At 37.4% G+C, this 21,657-nt stretch overlaps 1 protein-coding gene across 1 annotated transcript in view; it reads right to left on the bottom strand.

Moving 5' to 3' along the window:
* Positions 1-21,657, bottom strand: part of LOC144552873 (F-box/FBD/LRR-repeat protein At1g13570-like) — a 43,668-nt gene that overhangs the window by 9,427 nt on the left and 12,584 nt on the right. The window lies entirely within an intron of this gene.

Genomic DNA, 21,657 nt, shown 5'->3' with positions numbered 1-21,657 from the left:
AACACTCTAATTAAAGGTGTTTGGAGCACCCTAGTAGTGTCCCTATATGGGAAGATAATAGTGCATTAATAACCCTAATACAACACTCTAACTGAATGTATTTGGAACACTCTAGTAGTTTCTCCAGATGAAGGTATTTGGAGCACTCTTTTAGTGGCTTTATATGAGAATTTAATCGTGGATTTATAACCCTAATACAACACTTTAATTGCAGGTGTTTGGAGTACTGTACTAGTGTCGATATATGGGAAGATAATAGTGCATTTACAACCCTAATACAACACTCCAATTCAAGGTGTTTGGAGCACTCTAGTAGTGTCTCTATATGGGAAGATAATAGTGCGTTTACAACCCTAATACAACACTCTAATTGAAGGTTTTTTGAGTACTCTTGTAGAGACTCTATATGGGAAGATAATAGTGCGTTAACAACCTTAATTCAACACTCTAACTGAATATCTTTGGAACACTCTAGTAGTGTCTCGAGATTGCAAGATAATAGCGCATTTACAACCCTAATACAACACTCCAATTGATGGTGTTTGGAGCACTCTAGTAGTGTCTCTATATGGCAAGATAATAGGGCATTTACTAGCCTAATACAACACTCCAATTGATGGTGTTTAAAGAACTCCCGTAATGTCTCCAGATTGCAAGATAATAGTGCATTTACAACCTTAATACAACACTCCAATTGAAGGTGTTTGGAGCACTCTTGTTGTGTCTCAATAAGGGAAGATAATATGGCATTTACAACCCTAATACAACACTTTAATTGCAAGTGTTTGGAGTACTGTAGTAGTGTCTATATATGGGAAGATAATAGTGCATTTACAAGCCTAATACAACACTCCAATTAATGGTGTTTAATGCACTCCAGTAATGTCTCCAGATTACAAGATAATAGTGCATTTACAACCTTAATACAACACTCCAATTGAAGGTGATTGGAGCACTGTAGTAGTGCTCGATATGGTAAGATAATAGGGCATTTACAACCCTAATACAACACTCCAGTTGAAGGTGTTTGAACTACTTTAGTAGTGTCTCCAGATTGCAAGATAATTGGGCATTAACAACCCTAATACAACACTTCAATTGAAGGTTTTTGAAACATTCTAGTAGCACTGTAGTTTTGCTTCTATATAACAAGATAATAAGGTATTTACTAGCCTAATATACCACTCCAATTGATGGTTTTTGGGGCACCCTAGTAATGTCTCCAGATTACAAGATAATAGGGCATTTACAACCCTGATACAACACTCCAATTGAAGATGTTTGGAGCACTCTAGAACTTTCTCTATAAGGGAAGATAGTAGCGCTTTTACAACCCTAATACAACACTCTAATTGATGGTGTTTGAAGCACTCTAGTAATGTCTCTATATGGCAAGGTAGTAGGGCAATTACAACCCTAATACAACAATCTAATAAAAGTTGTTTGGAGCACTCTAGTAGTGTCTCTATATGGGAAGATAACAGTGCATTAATTACCCTAATACAACACTCCAATTGATGGTGTTTGGAGCATTCTTGTTGTGACACAATATGGCAAGATAATAGCGCATTTACAACCCTAATACAACACCCCAATTGGTGGTGTTTGGACCACTCTAGTAGTGTCTCCAGATTCCAAGATAATAGGGCATTTACAATCCTGATACAACACTTTAATTGAAGGTGTTTGGAGCACTCTAATAGTGTCTCTATATGGCAAGAAAATAGGGCATTTACAACCCTAATACAACACTCTAATTAAAGGTGTTTGGAGCAATCTAGTAGTGTCTCTATATGGGAAGATAATAGGACATTTACAACCCTAATACAACACTCTAATTAAAGGTGTTTGGAGCACCCTAGTAGTGTCCCCATATGGGAAGATAATAGTGCATTAATAACCCTAATACAACACTCTAACTGAATGTATTTGGAACACTCTAGTAGTTTCTCCAGATGAAGGTATTTGGAGCACTCTTTTAGTGTCTTTATATGAGAATTTAATCGTGGATTTATAACCCTAATACAACACTTTAATTGCAGGTGTTTGGAGTACTGTAGTAGTGTCTATATATGGGAAGATAATAGTGCATTTACAACCCTAATACAACACTCCAATTCAAGGTGTTTGGAGCACTCTAGTAGTGTCTCTATATGGAAAGATAATAGTGCGTTTACAACCCTAATACAACACTCTAATTGAAGGTGTTTTGAGTACTCTTGTAGAGACTCTATATGGGAAGATAATAGTGCGTTAACAACCTTAATTCAACACTCTAACTGAATATCTTTGGAACACTCTAGTAGTGTCTCGAGATTGCAAGATAATAGCGCATTTACAACCCTAATACAACACTCCAATTAATGGTGTTTGGAGCACTCTAGTAGTGTCTCTATATGGCAAGATAATAGGGCATTTACAAGCCTAATACAACACTCCAATTGATGGTGTTTAAAGAACTCCCGTAATGTCTCCAGATTGCAAGATAATAGTGCATTTACAACCTTAATACAACACTCCAATTGAAGGTGTTTGGAGCACTCTTGTTGTGTCTCAATAAGGGAAGATAATATGGCATTTACAACCCTAATACAACACTCCAATTGAAGGTGTTTGGAGCACTCTAGTAGTGTTCAATATGGCAAGATAATAGTGCATTTACAAGCCTAATACAACACTCCAATTAATGTTGTTTAATGCACTCCAGTAATGTCTCCAGATTACAAGATAATAGTGCATTTACAACCTTAATACAACACTCCAATTGAAGGTGATTGGAGCACTCTAGTAGTGCTCGATATGGTAAGATAATAGGGCATTTACAACCCTAATACAACACTCCAGTTGAAGGTGTTTGAACTACTTTAGTAGTGTCTCCACATTGCTAGATAATTGGGCATTAACAACCCTAATACAACACTCCAATGGAAGGTCTTTGGAGCACTCTAATAGTGTCTCCAGATGGCAAGATAATAGGGCATTTACAACCCTTATACAGCATTCCAGTTGAAGGTATTTGGAGCACTCTTATAGTGTCTTTATATAGGAAGATAATAGTGCACTTACAACCCTAATACAACACTCTAATTGAAGGTGTTTGGAGCACTCTAGCAGTGTCTCTATATGGGAAGATAAAAGTAGATTCACAACCCTAATACAACACTATAACTGAATGTGTTTGGAGCACTCTAGTAGTGTCTCCAGATAGCAAGATAATAACGCATTTACAACCCTAATACAACACCCAAATTGGTGGTGTTTGGAGCACTCCAGTAGTGTCTCCAGATTCCAAGATAATAGGGCATTTACAACCTGATACAACACTTTAATTGGAGGTGTTTGGAGCACTCTAGTAGTGTATATGGCAAGATAATTGGGCATTTACAACCCTAATACAACACTCTAATTAAAGGTGTTTGGAGCACTCTAGTAGTGTCTCTATATGGGAAGATAATAGTGCATTAATAACCCTAATACAACACTCTAACTGAATGTGTTTGGAGCACTCTAGTAGTTTCTCCAGATTGCAACATAAAAGTCCATTTACTACCTCAATACAATACTCCAGTTGAAGGTGGTTGGAGCACTGTTGTGGTGTCTTTATATGAGAATTTAATCGTGCAATTGTAACCCTAATACAACACTTTGATTGAAAGTGTTTGGAGCACTCTAGCAGTGTCTCTATATGGCAAGATAATAGGGCATTTACAACCCTAATACAACACTTTAATTGAAGTTGTTTCGAGTACTCTGGTAGTGTCTCTATATGGGAAGATAATAGTGCATTAACAACCCTAATACAACACTCTAACTGAATGTGTTTCGAACAGTCTAGTAGTGTCTCGAGATTGCAATGTAATAGCGCATTTACAACCCTAATACAACACTCTAATTGATGGTGTTTGGAGCACTCTAGTAGTGTCTCTAGATTCCAAGTTAATAGGGCATTCACAACCCTGATACAACACTCCAATTAAATGTGTTTGGAGCACTCTAGTGGTCTTTGTATAAGGGAAGATAATAGTGCATTTACAACCCTAATACCACACTCTAATTGAAGGTGTTTGGAGCACTCTAGTAGTGTCTTTATATGGCAAGATAATTGGGCAATAACAACCCTAATACAACACTCCAATTGAAGGTGTTTGAAACATTCTAGTAGTGTCTCCAGATTGCAAGATAATAGTGCATTTACATCCCTAATACAACACAACAATTGATGGTTTTTGAAGCACTCTTCTGGTGTCACAATATGGGAAGATAACAGGGCATTTACAACCCCAATACAACACTCTAATTGAAGTTGTTTGGCACACTCTAGTAGTGTCTCCAGATTCCAAGATAATAGGGCATTTACAACCCGAATACAACACTCCAATTGACGGTGTTTGGAGCACTCTAGTAGTGTCTCTATATGGCAAGATAATAGGGCATTTACAACCTAATATAACACTCTAATTGAAGGTGTTTGGAGCACTCTAGTAGTGTCTCTATATGGGAATATAATAGTGCAATAACAACCCTAATACAACACTTTAAATGAATTTCTTTGGAGCACCCTAGTAGTGTCTCCAGAGTGCAAGATAATAGTGCATTTACTACCTTAATACAATACTCCAGTTGAAGGTATTTGGAGGATCTTGTAGTGTCTTTATATGAGAAGTTAATCATGGCTTTATAACCCTAATACAACACTCTAATTGAAGGTGTGTTTGGAGCACTCGAGTAGTGTCTCTATATGGCAAGATAATATGGCTTTTATAACCCTAATACAACACTCCAATTGATGGTGTTAGGAGCACTCTTGTTGTGTCTCAATATGGGAAGATAATAGAGCATTTACAGCCCTAATACAACACTCTAACTGAAGGTGTTTGGAGCACTCTAGTAGTGTCTCCAGATTCCAAGATAATAAGACATTTACAAACCTAATACAACACTCTAATTAAAGGTGTTTGGAGCACCCTTGTTGTATCTCAATGTGGGAAGATAATTGGGCATTTACAACCCTAATACAACACTCTAACTGAATGTGTTTGGAACACTCTAGTAGTGTCTCCATATTGCAAGATAATAACGCATTCACAACCCTGATACAACACTCCAATTGAAGGTGTTTGGAGCACTCTAGTAGTCTCTCTATAAGGGAAGATAGTAGTGCATTTACAACCCTAATACCATACTCTAATTGAAGTTATTTGGACCACTCTAGTAGTGTCTTTATATGGCAAGATAATTGGGCATTAACAACACTAATACAACACTCCAATTGAAAGTGTTTCAAACATTCTAGTAGTCTCCAGATTGCCAGATAATAGCGCATTTACAGTCCTAATACAACACTCCAATTGATGGTGTTTGGAGCACTCTTGTGATGTCACAATTTGGGAAGATAATAGGGCATTTACAACCCTAATACAACATTCTAATTGAAGGTGTTTGGAGTAATCTATTAGTGTCTCTATATGGGAATATAATAGTGCATTAACAACCCTAATACAACACTCTAACTAAATGTGTTTCGAGCATTCTAGAAGTGTCTCCAGATTGCAAGGTAATAGCGCATTTACAACCCTAATACAACACTCCAATTGATGGTGTTTGGAGCACTCTAGTAGTGTCTCCAGATTCCAAGTTAATAGGGCATTCACAACCCTGATACAACACTCCAATTGAATGTGTTTGGAGCACTCTAGTGGTCTTCGTATAAGGGAAGATAATAGTGCATTTACAACCCTAATAACACACTCTAATTGAAGGTGTTTGCAGCACTCTAGTAGTGTCTTTATATGGCAAGATAATTGGGCATTAACAACCCTAAAACAACACTCCAATGGAAGGTTTTTGGAGCACTGTAGTATGGCTTCTATATGGCAAGATAATAAGGTATTTACAAGCCTAATATACCACTCCAATTGATGGTGTTTGGAGCACTCTTGTAGTGTCTCCAGATTCCAAAATAATTGGGCATTTACAACCCCGATACAACACTCCAATTGAAGGTGTTTGGAGCACACTAGTAGTTTCTCTATAAGCGGAGATAATGGCACATTTACAACTCTAATATAACACTCTAATTAATGGTGTTTGAAGCACTCTAGTAATATCTCTATATGGCAAGATAATAGGGCATTTACAACCCTAATACAACACTCCAATTGATGGTGTTTGCAGCACTCTTGTTGGGTCTCAATATGGGAAGATAATAGGGCATTTACAACCCTAATACAACACTCCAATTGAAGGTGTTTGGAGCACTCTAGTAGTGTCTCTAGATTCCAAGATAACAGGACATTTACAACCCTAATACAACACTCCAATTAACGGTGTTTGGAGCACTCTTGTTGTGTCTCAATATGGGAAGATAATAGGGCATTTACAACCCTAATACAACACTCCAATGGAAGGTGTTTGGAGCACTGTAGTATTGCTTCCATATGGCAAGATAATAAGGCATTTACAAGCCTAATATACCACTCCAATTGATGGTGTTTGGAGCACTCTAGTAGTGTCTCCAGATTCCAAGATAATATGGCATTTACAACCCTGATATAACACTCCAATTGAAGGTGTTTGGAGCACTCTAGTAGTCTCTCTACAAGGGAAGATAATAGGACATTTACAACCCTAATACAACAATCTAATTGAAGGTGTTTGGAGCACTCTAGTAGTTTCTATATGGCAAGATAATTGGGCATTAACAACCCTAATACAACACTCCAATGGAAGGTGTTTGGAGCACTGTAGTATTGCTTCCATATGGCAAGATAATAAGGCATTTACAAGCCTAATATACCACTCCAATGGATGTGTTTGGAGCACTCTAGTAGTGTCTCCAGATTCCAAGATAATAGGGCATTTACAACCCTGATACAACACTCCAATTGAAGGTGTTTGGAGCACCCTAGTAGTTTCTCTATAAGGGAAGATAATAGCGCATTTACAACTCTAATACAACACTCTAATTGAAGGTGTTTGGAGCACTGTTGTAGTGTCTCTATATGGGAAGATAATAGTGCATTAACAACCCTAACACAACACTCGAACTGAATGTGTTTGGAGCACTCTAGTAGTGTCTCCAGATTGCAAGATAATAGTGCATTTACTACCTTAATACAATACTCCAGTTGAAGGTATTTGGAGCACTCTTGTAGTGTCTTTGTGTGGGAAGTTAATCTTGCATTTACAACCCTAATACAACACTCTAATTGAAGGTGTTTGGAGCACTCTAGTAGTGTCTTCATATTGCAAGATAATAACGCATTCACAACCCTAATACAACACTCCAATTGACGGTGTTTGGAGCACTCTAGTAGTGTCTCCAGATTCCAAGATAATAGGGCATTTAAAATCCTAATACAATACTCGAACTGAATGTGTTTGGAGCACTCTAGTAGTGTCTCCAGATTGTAAGATAATAGTGCATTTACTACTTTAATACAATACTCCAGTTGAAGGTATTTGGTGCACTTTTGTAGTGTCTTTATATGGGAAGTTAATCGTGCATTTACAACGCTAATACAACACTCTAATTGAAGGTGTTTGGAGCACTCTAGTAGTGTCTCTATATGGCAAGATAATAGGGCATTTACAACCCTAATACAACACTCATATTGAAGTTGTTTGGAGGACTCTAGTAGTGTCTCTATATGGGAAGATAATAGTGCATTAACAACCCTAATACAACACTCTAACTGAATGTGTTCGGAGCACTCTAGTAGTGTCTCCAGATTGCAAGATAATAGCGCATTTACAACCCTAATACAACGCTGCAATTGAAGATGTTTGGAGCACTCTAGTAGTGTCTCCTTATCACACGAGAAGTGGGTACTTGCAACCCTAATACAACAATCCAATTGAAGGTTTTTTTTGGCACTCTAGTAGTGTTTCCATATGTCAAGAGAAATGGGTACCCAAATACAACACTCGAATTGAAGGTGTTTGCATCACTCCAATAGTATCTCCAGATTGCAACACTCTTCTAGTGGCTCCAGATTGTAGGAGAAGAGGGGAGTTGCAATCCTAATACAACACTCCAATTGAAGGTCTTTGTATAACTCTAGTAGTGTCTCCTTATGGCAAGAGATAAGGGTAGTTGAAACCCTAATACAACACTCTAATTTAAGTTATTTGCAGCACTCTAGAAGTGTCTCTATATGGCAAGAGGGGTAGTTGCAACCGTAATACAACACTCTAATGTATGGTTTTCACAGCACTCTAATAGTGTCTCCAGATAGCAAGAGAAGAGGGTAGTTGCAACCCCAATACAACACTCCAATTGAAGTTCTTTGCAACGAACTAGTAGTGTCCCCAGAAGGCAATAAAAGAGCGTAGTTGCAACCCTAATACAACACTCCAATTGAATGTCTTTGCAGCACTCTACTAATGGCTCCAAATGGCAGGAGAAGAGGGGAGTTGCAATCCTATTAACAACACTCCAATTGAAGGTCTTTTGTAGCACTCTAGTAGTGTCTCCATATTACAAGAGAAGAGGGTACTTGCTGCCCTAATACAACACTCCAATTGAAGTTCCTTACAGCACTCTAATAGTGTCTTCAAATAGCAATAGAAGTGAGTACTTGCAACCCTAATACAACACTCTAATAGAAGGTGTTTGTAGCACTCTATTAGTGTATCTAGATGTCAAGAGAAGAGGGTAGTTGTGACCTTAATACAACACTCCAATTGAAGATATTTGCAGCAAACTAGTAGTGTCCCTTGATGCAAGGGCAGATCTTAAGCCAATCAAAAAGTGGCTAAGCCACCCCTATGATTTTAAAATATTAGTATTATTTAATTAAATTTTTTTTTTTTTAAAACATTTTATATAGTCCAGCTCCCCTCATAATTGGTCACATGTTAATTTTAGTCTAGTGGTAAGAGCTTATGTAGTGTTGGGAAGAGTTTGGGTTCAATTTCCACTAGCTACAACTTTTATATTTTAATTTTTAGCCCCCCTTATTAAGATTCTCTAGTTCCGCCCCTGATAGGGGTCAAATATGTCACTATTTTCCCTATCACTTAGCCTATATTATTATTATTTATCAAGTTACAATTGCCTATTTTATAGAGAATCAGATTCAATTTTGTTATTTCACTTGATTTTAGAGAATTACATATTTTCAATGACATTAGAGCAAAAACAGGAATAAAACACGCAATTCTGACATCTCAATCTCAAGCGCACAGATGCCTTCATCCACATGTTATTCAGAAGCGCTACCGCAGACGGTTATGTCGCCCATGCGGATCTCAGCCAAACCGCATGCTATTTCGGCATCTGCACGCAGAAACTGCCAGAACAGCAGTTACAGATCTAACTTCCCAATCAAGGCCTATTTAAGCAAATGAACGACTGGGAAAGATCTCTCTCTCTCTCGAACCACAGAAGAATACACATAATAGAGAGCACTTAGAACTCGGGTTTCACTCTAGTGGAGGTTATGCAAAGGAGAAATCACTAAGGAATAGCAAGGTCTCTACTAGAAGAGGAGGAAGGAACAAGGCGTAAAGACGGCGTGCATGAGATAAGGGGTAGCATAGGTGTTCACCCTCCATCTCTCTCTATTGCTCTCCCTCTTTATGTACTTTGTTTCTTTTGTTGTTGAACCCACTATGAGTGGATAAGCAACCCTATTTGAGGGTGAAGACATGTAATCTTGAATTCTTATGAGTTTAATCTAGTTGTTCATTTATATTATCTTTGCACTGTGATATGAATTCTTACTGAGATTTTATGCCTTGTATTCTTGTTTATTGTGTACTTAAAATGACCTCGTATGAATGGAGTGTACAATCCGTTCATACCTAATTGGGGTTAACCAATATCCGAAGAATATAAGTTATCCTAGATACAAGTAGAATAGACTGACCGGTTGACCGCTTGTATTCGAACCACAATTAAGGGACCTATTGGGAAGTGGTTTAGCAAACAAATATCGCATTCCATCACTGATAGTGGGGTAATCTTGATTATTGTTATTACCAAAGGTTAGAGGAAGGACTGACCAAGTGAACTTGACCCTTTTATAATATTAGTAATTAGGACTTATCATTAATATACATGCAATTATGCTAAGTACCCGACAGGTACTTACTCAGTTACGGTATTGTGAGACTGACTGGAGATCAACACTAGAATAGGATTAGCAGCTCTCAGATCGCAGAGATACCGTACCGGGAGTGTATGGTTCTGATCAAACTGTATGCGATTCTGACTGGAGTTGAAACAAGACTTTGTACAGTTTACCCAAACATGTGCGGATGGTGACAGAGCCGCATGCTATTGAGTAACTTTGCAACTGACAAGTATTAGCAATAGTATGCGGTTGGTGACAGAACTGTGCGCTATTGTTATGACAACCAGAACCTAGATTAAACAAGTTTGAATGATAGAATGTCTGATTCCCTAGAAGTCCATCTTCTAAACACTTAATCTACTACTTTGTTGTAATCCAACATTACAACTGAGAAACCATCAATCAAACAACCAAACACAATCAACCAACCTAAAGGAACTGATAACCTAGACCTTGGTTTACACCTTAGATCTCTTAATGCACCATCCCTGCGGATCGACACCCCAATCTATACTACATGGTAGATTCATGCGCTTGTGAATTGACAGTAAGTAGAAATTAGGGTTATAAATATTATTATCATTAATTTCCACCCCATCAAGCCCCTGCCTTGATGGCAAGAGAAGAGGGTAGTTCCGGCCCTAATACAACACTCCAATTGAAGATTTTTGTCGCAAACTAGTAGTGTCCCGAGATGGCAAGAAAGGAGTGTGGCTGCAATCCTAATATAACACTCCAATTGAAGGTCTTTGCAGCACAATAGTAGTGTCTCTAGATAGCAAAATAAGTGGGTGGTTTCAACCCTAATACAACACTTCAATTGAAAGCCTTTGCAGCACACTAGTAGTGTCTCCATATGGCAAGAGAAGAGGGCAGTTCTAAACCGAATTCAACCCTCCAATTGAAGATCTTTACAGCACACTAGTAATGTCTCTAGATAGCAAGAGAAGATGATAGTTGCAACTCCAATACAACACTCCAATTGAAGGTCTTTGTAGCACTCAAGTAGTGTCTCCATATCATAAGAGAATATGGTAATTGCTGCCCTAATACAACACTCTAATTGAAGGTTCTTGCAGCGCTCTAGTAGTGTATTCATATAGCAATAGATATGAGTACTTGCGACCCTAATACAACACTCCAATTGAAGTTATTTGGAGCACACTAGTAGTATCCGCAGAAGAAAACAAAAGAGCATAGTTGCAACCCTAATACAACACTCCAATTGAAGATCTTTGCAGCACTCTACTAGTGTCTCTAGATGGCAGGAGAAGAGGGAGTTGCAACCCCAATACAACACTCCAAATGAAGGTCTTTGAAGCATTCTAATAGTGTCTCCATATGGCAAGAGAAGTGTGTACTTGCAACCCTAATACAGCACTCGAATTAAAGGTCTTTGTAGCACTCTAGTAGTGTCTCCATATGGCAAGAGAAAGGGTAGTTGCAACCCTAATACAACACTCTAATTGAAGGTTTTTGTTGCATTCTACTTGTGTCTCCAAATGGCAAAAGAATAGGATAGTTGCAACTTTAATACAACACTCTAGTTGAAGGTCTTTGTAGCACTCTAGTTGTGTCATTATATGGCAACAGAAGAGGCTAGTTGCAAACCTAATGCAACACTTCAATTAAAGGTCTTTGCAGCAAGCACTCTACTAGTGTCTCCATAAGGCAAGAGAAGAGGCTAGTTGCAAACCTAATGCAACACTCCAATTAAAGGTCTTTGCAGCACTCTACAAGTGTCTCCAGAATCCAGATGGCAAGAGAAGATAGGAGTTGCAACCCAAATACAACACTCCAATTGAAGGTTTTTGTAGCACTCTAGTAGTTTCTCCAAATGGCAAGAGAAGATGATTGATGCAACCCTAATACAACACTCCAATTGAAAGTGTTTGCAGCACTCTAGTAGTGTCTTCATATGGCAAGAGAAAATAGTAGTTGCAACCCTAATACAACACTCCAATTGATGGTGTTTGCAGCCCTACTAGTGTCTCCAGATGGCTGGAGAAGAGGAGAGTTGCTACCCTAATATAACACTCCAATTGAAGGTCTTTGCTCCAATTGAAGTTGTTTGCAGCACTCTAATAATGTCTCCAGATTTGCAAGAGATGAGGGTAGTTGCAACCCTAATACAACACTCCAATTGAGTTGTTTGCAGCACTCTAATAGTGTCTCCAGATGGCAAGGGAAGAGGGTAGTTGTGACCCTAATACAACACTCCAATTGAAGGTCTTTGCGGGAAACTAGTAGTGTCCCAAGATGGCAAGAAAGGAGGGTGGTTGCAATCCTAATACAACACTCCAATTGAAGGTCTTTGCAGCACAATAGTAATGTATCTGGATAGCAAAATAAGTGTGTGGTTGCAACCCTAATACAACACTCCAATTGAAGGCCTTTGCAACACACTAGTAGTGTCTCCAAATGGCAAGAGAAGTTGTTAGCCGAATTCAACCCTAAATTGAAGATATTTATAGCACACTAGTTGTGTCTCTAGATAGAAAGAGAAGAGGGTGGTTACAACCCCAATACAGCACTCCAATTGAAGGTCTTTGCAGCACTCAAGTAGTGTCTCCATATCAAAAGAGAATAGGGTACTTGCTGCCTAATACAACACTCCAATTGAAGGTCCTCGCAACACTCTAGTAGTGTCTTCATATGGCAATAGAAGTTAATACTTGTATCCCTAATAGAAGGTGTTTGTAGCACTCTAGTAGTTTTTTCATATGGCAAGAGAAGATGATAGTCACAATCCTAATGCAACACTTCAATTGAAAGTCTTTGCGACACTCTAGTAGTATCTCCTGATGGCAATAGAAGATTAAAATTCTCTCTTTCCTTAAATCCTATTATTAATTAAGATCAAAATTATCTTTAAACAAAATATCCAGTAAACTTAAACCTATACAATTCGCTCATTTTACACTTTCTATTCTGGTCCTATTTGACCCGACACTAATTAAAACTGTTTTCTTCAATTAAAATTATATTGACAATAACATATCTTATTTTATTTGCGGAACATAATTTCTATGTTCGTGCTACGTTCATGTCAAGTATTAATTTTGTTGAATTTATGTCAGTAGAACCAGTATAATTGATAAGTTTGACTCAGTGAAGTATATATGTTATTTTGTTTTAATTTTATGGATCCAATGTATTTAGTGAAGTTTGACACTAGTTCTTCTAGGGGTGTCAACGGGTACGATACAGATCGGGTGGAGGAATTTTCATACTCGTATCCGTTATAATAACAAAAAAAATCTTTATCTTACATGTCTTTCTGAATACGGTACGGATCGGATAAACGGATAAAAAAATGTCACTGACATTTCGATTTGTGTTTTTGATAAATTATTTTTTCAAAAGAAGAACAAAAAGAAAAAAATAATAATGAATATAACTAATTTGTATTATGAAAATTTAATAAAATACAAAAAAATTATTGTATCATGTATATATCTTCATACAAATATATATATGTATATATATAATTTTATTTGTAAAAATTATATACGAAAAAATCGTTACCATTATCCGTATCCGATAAACTAACGAAAAAAAAAAAATCTTACCCTTATACATATTTTCAGATAAGTAAATTGGTAAAAGGGTGCCATTGACGATATTATATTTGATGGAGTAAGGCAAACATGGATATTATGGATCGACCTGTTACGACATATTTATTTATTTTTTATATAAATTCAAATAGTTAAGGTAACCTACATTTAATCTAGTGGCAAATTTAGAAAATGTTATTTGTGTTGAAAGTTACAGGTTCGAAATTTGAATGAAAAAAATTCATTATAGATATTGAATATAGTTTGATGGTTTGACGTCTACTCTTTACTCAAAAGAAAATTCAAATAGTTAAACATATTTTTTATATTAAAATATATTTGGACAGCAAATATATTATTTTATTATATTTTTAGAAAGGTAGAAAAATATTATTTTTAGATAATTCAGAATTTTCAAATCAAGTAATATTCTAACTATTTAAAATATAGTTTAAATATTCTTGAAAACATAATATTTGTTCAATAAGTACATTTTATAAGAAAAAAATGTTAATAAGTTCAAATTGGCAGTTTGAAATTTAAAAATGAAAAAGATGTGTGCATAGCTCATACTGCTGTATAATGTGCATTTTATCACGGCCATTTTTATTAATATCCCTAAAACAAATGTAAATTTTAAATATGCCCCTGCCCCCAATTTTTTTTTAAATATGCCCTGACCGCCTGGGCCTAGGGCGGCCCAAAATACCCTGTGAGGCGCCAGCCCCTGGGGCGGCCCATAAGGCTAGTGAGGCGCTAGCTCCTGGGGCGCCTCATGTGTAATTTTTTTTTTTTTTTAGAGAAATCTTAGTATTTTGATTTGAATAATTTTGTGAAAAAAAGTTTAGGGTTTATGTATATGTGTATGTGTATGTCAAAAAATAAAATATTATGTATATGTGTATGTGTATGTGTATGTGTATGTGTATGCCAAAAAATAAAATATTTGATATATTTACGGAGTGATGTCGTAAATTTTTATAACTTTGATTTTTTTTTTTTTTGGTGAACTATATGTATAATATACACATATACACATACACATACACATATACATATACATACACGTACACATACACATATACACATATACACATATACATATATAGTTCTAAAAATAGTTTAACATAGTTCAACAATAAAAAGTTCAACAGTACAATCAAAAGCGCAATTAAAGTTCAGAACATAGTTCAAACCAAATAAATCAATTCGCATGAGCAAAATAGCAAGTTTATCTGCCACCACGTCTGAATAAACCTAACAAACGACTAGTTCTTCTGGTACCAGTGGCAGGTGCGGCATTACTTGTAGAGGCTTGGCTACTAGATGATTGGCTTACAGGAGGAGGGGGTTGTGTTCTACCGGTTGCTTCAGCAACAACTCTGGCATTTTCTCTTTCGTTGTGTTCGTTTATTGCATCTGAAGATAACAATGCAATTCAGTTAGTAATATAATTAAAACATAAATAAATTTTGTACAATTCTACGTACCTGCCCTGCGCCTGTCGGAAACAGAACGGCGAGCCCGATTTCCCGACGGTCGCCTACCACCCATCTCGTCCATGGTCATTACAATACGCTTGTGTCTCCTCCTGCCCTTTCTTATCCATCCTTCTGAAGGGAGTATTCTATCACCGACATATGCAGGCCACTCATGCTGATCGAGATAAGAATGGAAAGATCCACCCCAAGTGGAAGCAAGGTAATCGGTACGGTACATGTCAGCAACATAGTGATCCTCACAGTAGTTCCTCACTCGGCATACCGCCATCACGTGACTGCAGGGTATGTGACTTAGCTGGGGTCCTTGGCATGTACAAGTTACCGCCCTGGCATCTCCGAATTTAACCACGTACTTGCAAGGCCTCTTGACAAACGCCATAGTGCCGTCTGGTTTACGGCTGGTAGGAACGTACTCATTTGGATTTTGCACTTCGAATTATGTTCCATCATTACCCATCGGGATCACGGTCATAGTTGCACCTTTGTCCCTGTGTCATCTTAGTTTCTCCTCCACCCTTGTTGAAAATGACTGGTTCATCCTTATTAATTATGCGGCCTTAGCACGCCGTTCCTGAAACCAGGCATTTAACTTGTAGAATGTGTCCTCTACAACTGCAGCCACAGGCAACATTCAGCTCTGCTTGAATACTGCATTCAGTGACTCGGATCCGTTGGTGGTCATAATTCCCCAACGCCAACCTCCATCTCGGGATTGATATATTTTCTCGTATGCTGGATCTTCGTTGACATCTCGGGAATTATTTTTGCCCACCTTCATTAAGTAAAGATTTGCCTTTGGCATGTACTACATAAAAAATAAGGAAATAGAATAATGTAAGTAAACAATTGTAGTAAAAAAAATTGTTTTCTTAAAGTACAATAATATATGTAAACAATTGAAATACATGTACCTTTGCAAAACTGCTAGTCATCTCTACCACCCTTCTCGGTTTTTTCTTTCTGCAATTCCATCTAAATGTATCAATAACCCACTTGTCGCCCCCGGTTGCCTTGGAAAGGTTCTCCGCAACGTGTTGCATACACAACCTGTGCACACACTGGCCAGTACAGGTTGACCAACCGTAATCTTCACGATCAAAAACATATTTTATTCCTTTGTGCTGGTCTGATATCACACAGAAAAACTTCCCTTCCCCAATCACCCGTCTTCTTAAAAACTGCATAAATAATCCCCAGTTCTCGCCGTCCTCTTTATGAACAATTGCAAACGCCAAAGGCAACAGCTGGTTCTCAGCATCATATGCGCATGCTATGAGTAGCCTCCCCTCGTAACGGCCAGACATGAAGCATGCATCAATGCTGATAACGGGTCTGATGTATGGCACAGCTTGGATACAAGCACCAAAAGCCCATGCTATGCCCTTGAATTGTGTAGCTCCCTCTATTAGTACTCCGTCTTTATCAAAAAAAGGGCAGTGCCATCGCTCATATACGGTGCCAACATTTGTACTTGCCATGGCTTGGAGCAATGGTGCCAGATAGCCATATGAATCATTCCAACTATCGAATATTCTGCAAACTGCAAGTTCACGACCTCTCCACAGCCTGTTGTATTTTGGGATTACATATTTGTATTTGTGTCTGACGGTCATAGCCACCGCCTTGATGCTCATCGATGGATCCAACTTAATGTCCTCCTCAATTACATCGGCAATTAATGATGCAGTCAGCTGCGCATGGTCTCTCCTTGTGGATGCAGACTTGCATGTATGAGGTGGTTCACACTTCTTAATCATCCATGCTTCCCCTGAACCCGCAGGGGTTGCAAAAAGGCGGAACTCGCAGTGCGGGTGAGTTTTACACAGCACAACTAACCTTGTTCGGTCCCTTTTTTGTATTATACATTCCCAGTTTCCGTGAACATGAGTCTCATTGATTTTCTTTACAAGTTCATCTATGTTGGTATAAAGTTGCCCTGCGGCAAGTTCGTGATTGTATACAACACGAGGACCAAAGAAACTAATGTCTGCCTCTTCAAAAGCTGTGGTGTCGTTGAATGTGGCGACTGGATGCTTACTTCCCCGACCTGTAATCGGGAATTTTTCTGCCCTGGATAAACCTGGTACATTTGCATCACCATCTGATAAGTCATCAGCTTCCCAAACCCCTTGGTATTCATCCCCCGTTTCCATTTCCCTTTCTGGTATGGCATCAATAGCATCAACATCAATATCAATATCATTTCGATTAACGGGTACCGGTCCTGACTCTGGCATAGTTGGAAATCTAGGGATTATGGGTGTCTGTCTGGGTGGTGGTGGTAACTCTTCAATATTTTCTGGGGAGTTGTGGTACCCCTGGTTGTCATAACCGGGGCTGTGGTACCTCTGGCTGTCATAAGGGGAGTGCTGGTGATATCCCTGGTTGACATAAGGGGATTGCTGGTGGTACTCCTGGTGGTCATAAGGGGAGTGCTGATGGTACCCCTGGTTGTCACAAGGGGAGTGCTGGTGGTACCCCTGGTTATCATAACCTGAAGGTTCAGCCCCAGCCGAACTTGAAGGTCCAGCCCTCGTTCGGGGAACCCTCTTCGAATATATGTCCATTACCGGGACCCCACAAGCTACAAATTGAGTATACACAACTCTCCACAAATTGGCATCTGTTATTGGAAACTTAACAAAGTAAGGTCTACCCACCCCCCCCACGTGAGTTGTCAATTCGTGTAGCCAATTCTATTTCATACCTGTTGGGGTTTACAGATGTCTTTTCGTATATTAGCTGCTTCAGTTCCTCAAATGTGGTATTTTCATTAATCTCGAAGCCAAATGCGACTTCTTTTGTGTAATGCACGCCATCTTCATCCCTTTCTAGCTTGCCGCCGACATACAGTGCAACTAACATCTCTTCTTTAACAAACTACATTCAAAAAAAAAATTTACAAGTATTACATGACATAATAATGGGTACAGTAATAAATGACTAATTGAAAAATATTTTAAAAAAAAAAAAAAAAAAATTACAATTTTTCTACAGTAGGTGTACAGGAATTGCTACAGTAAATGTACGGTACGTTACAGTGCGTGCAACAGTAAATGTACAGTTCGCTACATTACTTGCAACAGTAAATTTCTACAGTAAATGTACAGTTCGCTACAGTACTTGCAACAGTAATAACTAATTATTATAATTAAAAAAATACATATTCACTCAGCTTCTCGCCTCGAGAGAAGTTCTCAAATCGGGAAGTGCAGAGGCAGAAAACGAATGGGTTTAAATCATACTACATATGGGGCGCCTGGGGGGGTGGCGCCTCACAGGCCTAATGGGGCGCCCCAGGGTGTGGCGCCTCACTTGGCTTGTGGGCCGCCCCAGGGGCTGGCGCCTCAGAGGGTATTTTGGGCCGCCCTGGGCCCAGGCGGTCAGGGCATCTATAAAAAAAAATTGGGAGCAGGGACATATTTAAAATTTTCATTTGTTTTAGGGATATTAATAAAAATGGCCGATTTTATCATAGCCTCACTCTATCTGATATTCTGATGTGCTAGATAATGGATAGATATATTTACAATCCGCACATTTAGAAAATTGCTACTGCACCATCAAAAGTTCGGTATGGTACGAGAGAAACACACAATTACAAGATACATGACATATCCTACTTAGCTCACGTAGTTTTTTTATAATTTGATACCTTTGACTATATTTTTATTTTTTTAAATACCAAATAATAGAATAAGTATGGCAGCTGCTGCCATTATCTCAAAAAAAAAAAAAAAGTATATATGACCTGATCTATTTATAGGCTCACATAATCGACTTTGATGTATCTAGTTTTCACCGATTAAAATACTAATTTATAAGCCGATTAAAAAACATATTATCACTATTACAGAAAACGCGACCACACACGATCCGAAAACTCGACCACACACGATTACACAACCGTATCAGTGAGTGTTGTGTATGAATAGGGATACTTTGTACATGAAATCCGAATTGTGTCTAAATAGTACTAACATATACGGTTAATAAAATTCAACCGAATCAGATTAAAAAAATAGACGCTAGTAGTTGATTAAGCTGGAAGGAATCATGCATTTTTTAACATCTATATAAAGTATCTTGATTCCATTTCTGGACAAGATGAGCATCCATCGATCAATTGCCCCATTGCTAGCATAGCTAATGAGTTTAAATTGTAGTATTGGTCCACTGTGGCAGTGATAATACTTGATCAACCAGTTTAATTATTTAGCGTTGATTGTGAACAATCTTCATTGAACACCAAATTTGGAATTGACATCCATGCATACGTCCATTTGGTTGATAAGGCTTGTCCTGATCGCCTTTCCAATTGGAAGTTTCATAAGCATTTCCTACTTTATAGTTATGGGCAAATTGCTGATGTAATCTTTTTCTAAATCGAGATCAACACTACCCCTTCTGGGCTGAAAAATGTTCTATGGTGTATTGTCTTTTAGACCTATAAAAAGCATTGGTAAATGTTTTAGCAATTATTACAAAATAGCAAAAGTATAATTAAGATTGAAACGGAGCAAGTAATTGGCATAGAATAGCAACATTTATTACAGCAAGAAAGAGGGTATTTGATTCTGGTTACAATCACTAGAAATATTATGAGTGAGTCTATGGTACTATGCATATCACGGGTTGTTACCGTGCTACGGCTCTATATTCGAGTTTTCAAATCCTAACGGTCGATCCAAACCATTCATCTTGTTCTCCATATTAATATGTGTTTGGAGACCAAATTTTACATTTTTTGAAATTTTTTTACTATTTTTTTAGATATTTAGAAAATCACTTGATCTGAAAATTCTGGACCATCCAAAAACAGTGATTTTCAATAAATCTAAAGAAATAGTAAAAAAATTTCAAAAAATGTAAAATTTGTTCTCCAAACACATATTAATATGGAGAACAAGATGAACGGTTCGGATCAACCGTTAGGATTTGAAAACTCAAATATAGAGCTGTAACACGGTGCCAAATCGTAATATGCATAGTACCATAGACTCACTCAAAATTATTATCGCTAAAACCAAATAAATAGTTATTTTCAGAAAAACCATCCATCGATCTATCACTAGACTCAAAGAGAATTTTGATCTCATTCCACTCTATAAATTTCATTGGTCCGGTTAGGAAGTGCAGACTTCGTAGTAAGCATGCTTTGAGACTAGGATTGTGGTTTTTCAACTTGGTTTGTTTAAGATTGCTTAAATTAGTACTTGAATGCGAATGGAACAATGAAATTTATAGAATAGATTTTTCTCCCAAATTCGGGCTAGCAGTCAACGGCTGAAGATTTTCTCTTGTTTGTGTTTTATTTTGATTTATGTAAAAAGATCTATGTAGTTAATTTAGGCAAAGTCCTCTTCTACTTTGGAAAATTTATTATTTCTCATTCAAAGCTACCATTTCCAATTTGGAGTTGTTATCCCAGTTTACTCTATAAAAACATAACACCATGATAGGGCAGGGACACTTGATTATTGGTTTTCTTTTGTTTTTTCTTGGCGTTTTACTTGATACAGTACATTTTTTGGAGTTTCATATCATACAAACATGCTTTTTGGAGTTTTATAACGTTACAAGAATTTTGGAGCTATAAAAAAAAAAATCGGATTGGCAGGTCAGGCCTATTTTATCCAAGAGGCATATTCTCTGTTATTCTCTGAAATAATTATTCTTATTCAAAACTAAATTGATTAATAGAGATTCGAAGGAGGTGGGCAATCAAACATAAATTGCTGTCTAAATAAAAAGATAATTAATTTGAATCTCCTAAAACAAACAGCGAGCTCATAAATTTCACCCAGAAAAATAAGGGTCTTTCTGAAATCTGTAAAAGAACAAAGAAAAATCTCAGATATAATTTATACTAATCAAAATATCTGAAAGGTCGTAGATATCAAATTGAAGGATTCTCGCTCTTTTTTATTTTTATTTTTCTTACAAACCAAAACAATATTGTCTTTAACAATGGAGCAACAAATTCCAATATTCATTGATATAGCTGAGAAAAGCAAAAGAGAACATTCCAGTTAGGGGTGAAAACGGAGCGGATACGGAGCGGATAATGCTGATACCATATCCGCATCCGTCGGACAATGAGCGGATACGAATACGGATACGGATAGTAAACGGATATCAAAATTCAAAACCAAATCCGCCTTAAACGGATACGGATACGGAACGGATAGTCCACGGATACGAATTCGAATACGGATATAAAACGAATAATGTTCGGATAATTGAGTTATATAAATCTGATAATATAATTATGATTTTAACTACATTCAAATATAAAGTAAATAAATATAATTTTAATTCAGTTCTTTTAAATTTTAAATATATTTGAATTCCAAATGCCAACTCACAGTTGTCACAAGTTATCATAATTTTAGACTTTTCACCTTGATATTTTGCTCCAACCTTATATTTATTTATTGGTCTTTTGATTTATTCTTTAAGCATTATAGAAAGGCCTAACAAATAAATGAGTTATAATTAGGCCCAACTATAAAC

The sequence above is a fragment of the Carex rostrata genome, chromosome 4, assembly GCF_964058835.1.
Source record: "Carex rostrata chromosome 4, lpCarRost1.2, whole genome shotgun sequence".
Taxonomy (NCBI): Eukaryota; Viridiplantae; Streptophyta; class Magnoliopsida; order Poales; family Cyperaceae; genus Carex; species Carex rostrata.
Note: the sequence above shows the minus strand (reverse complement) of the source record. Positions and strands in the feature narration are given on the sequence as shown.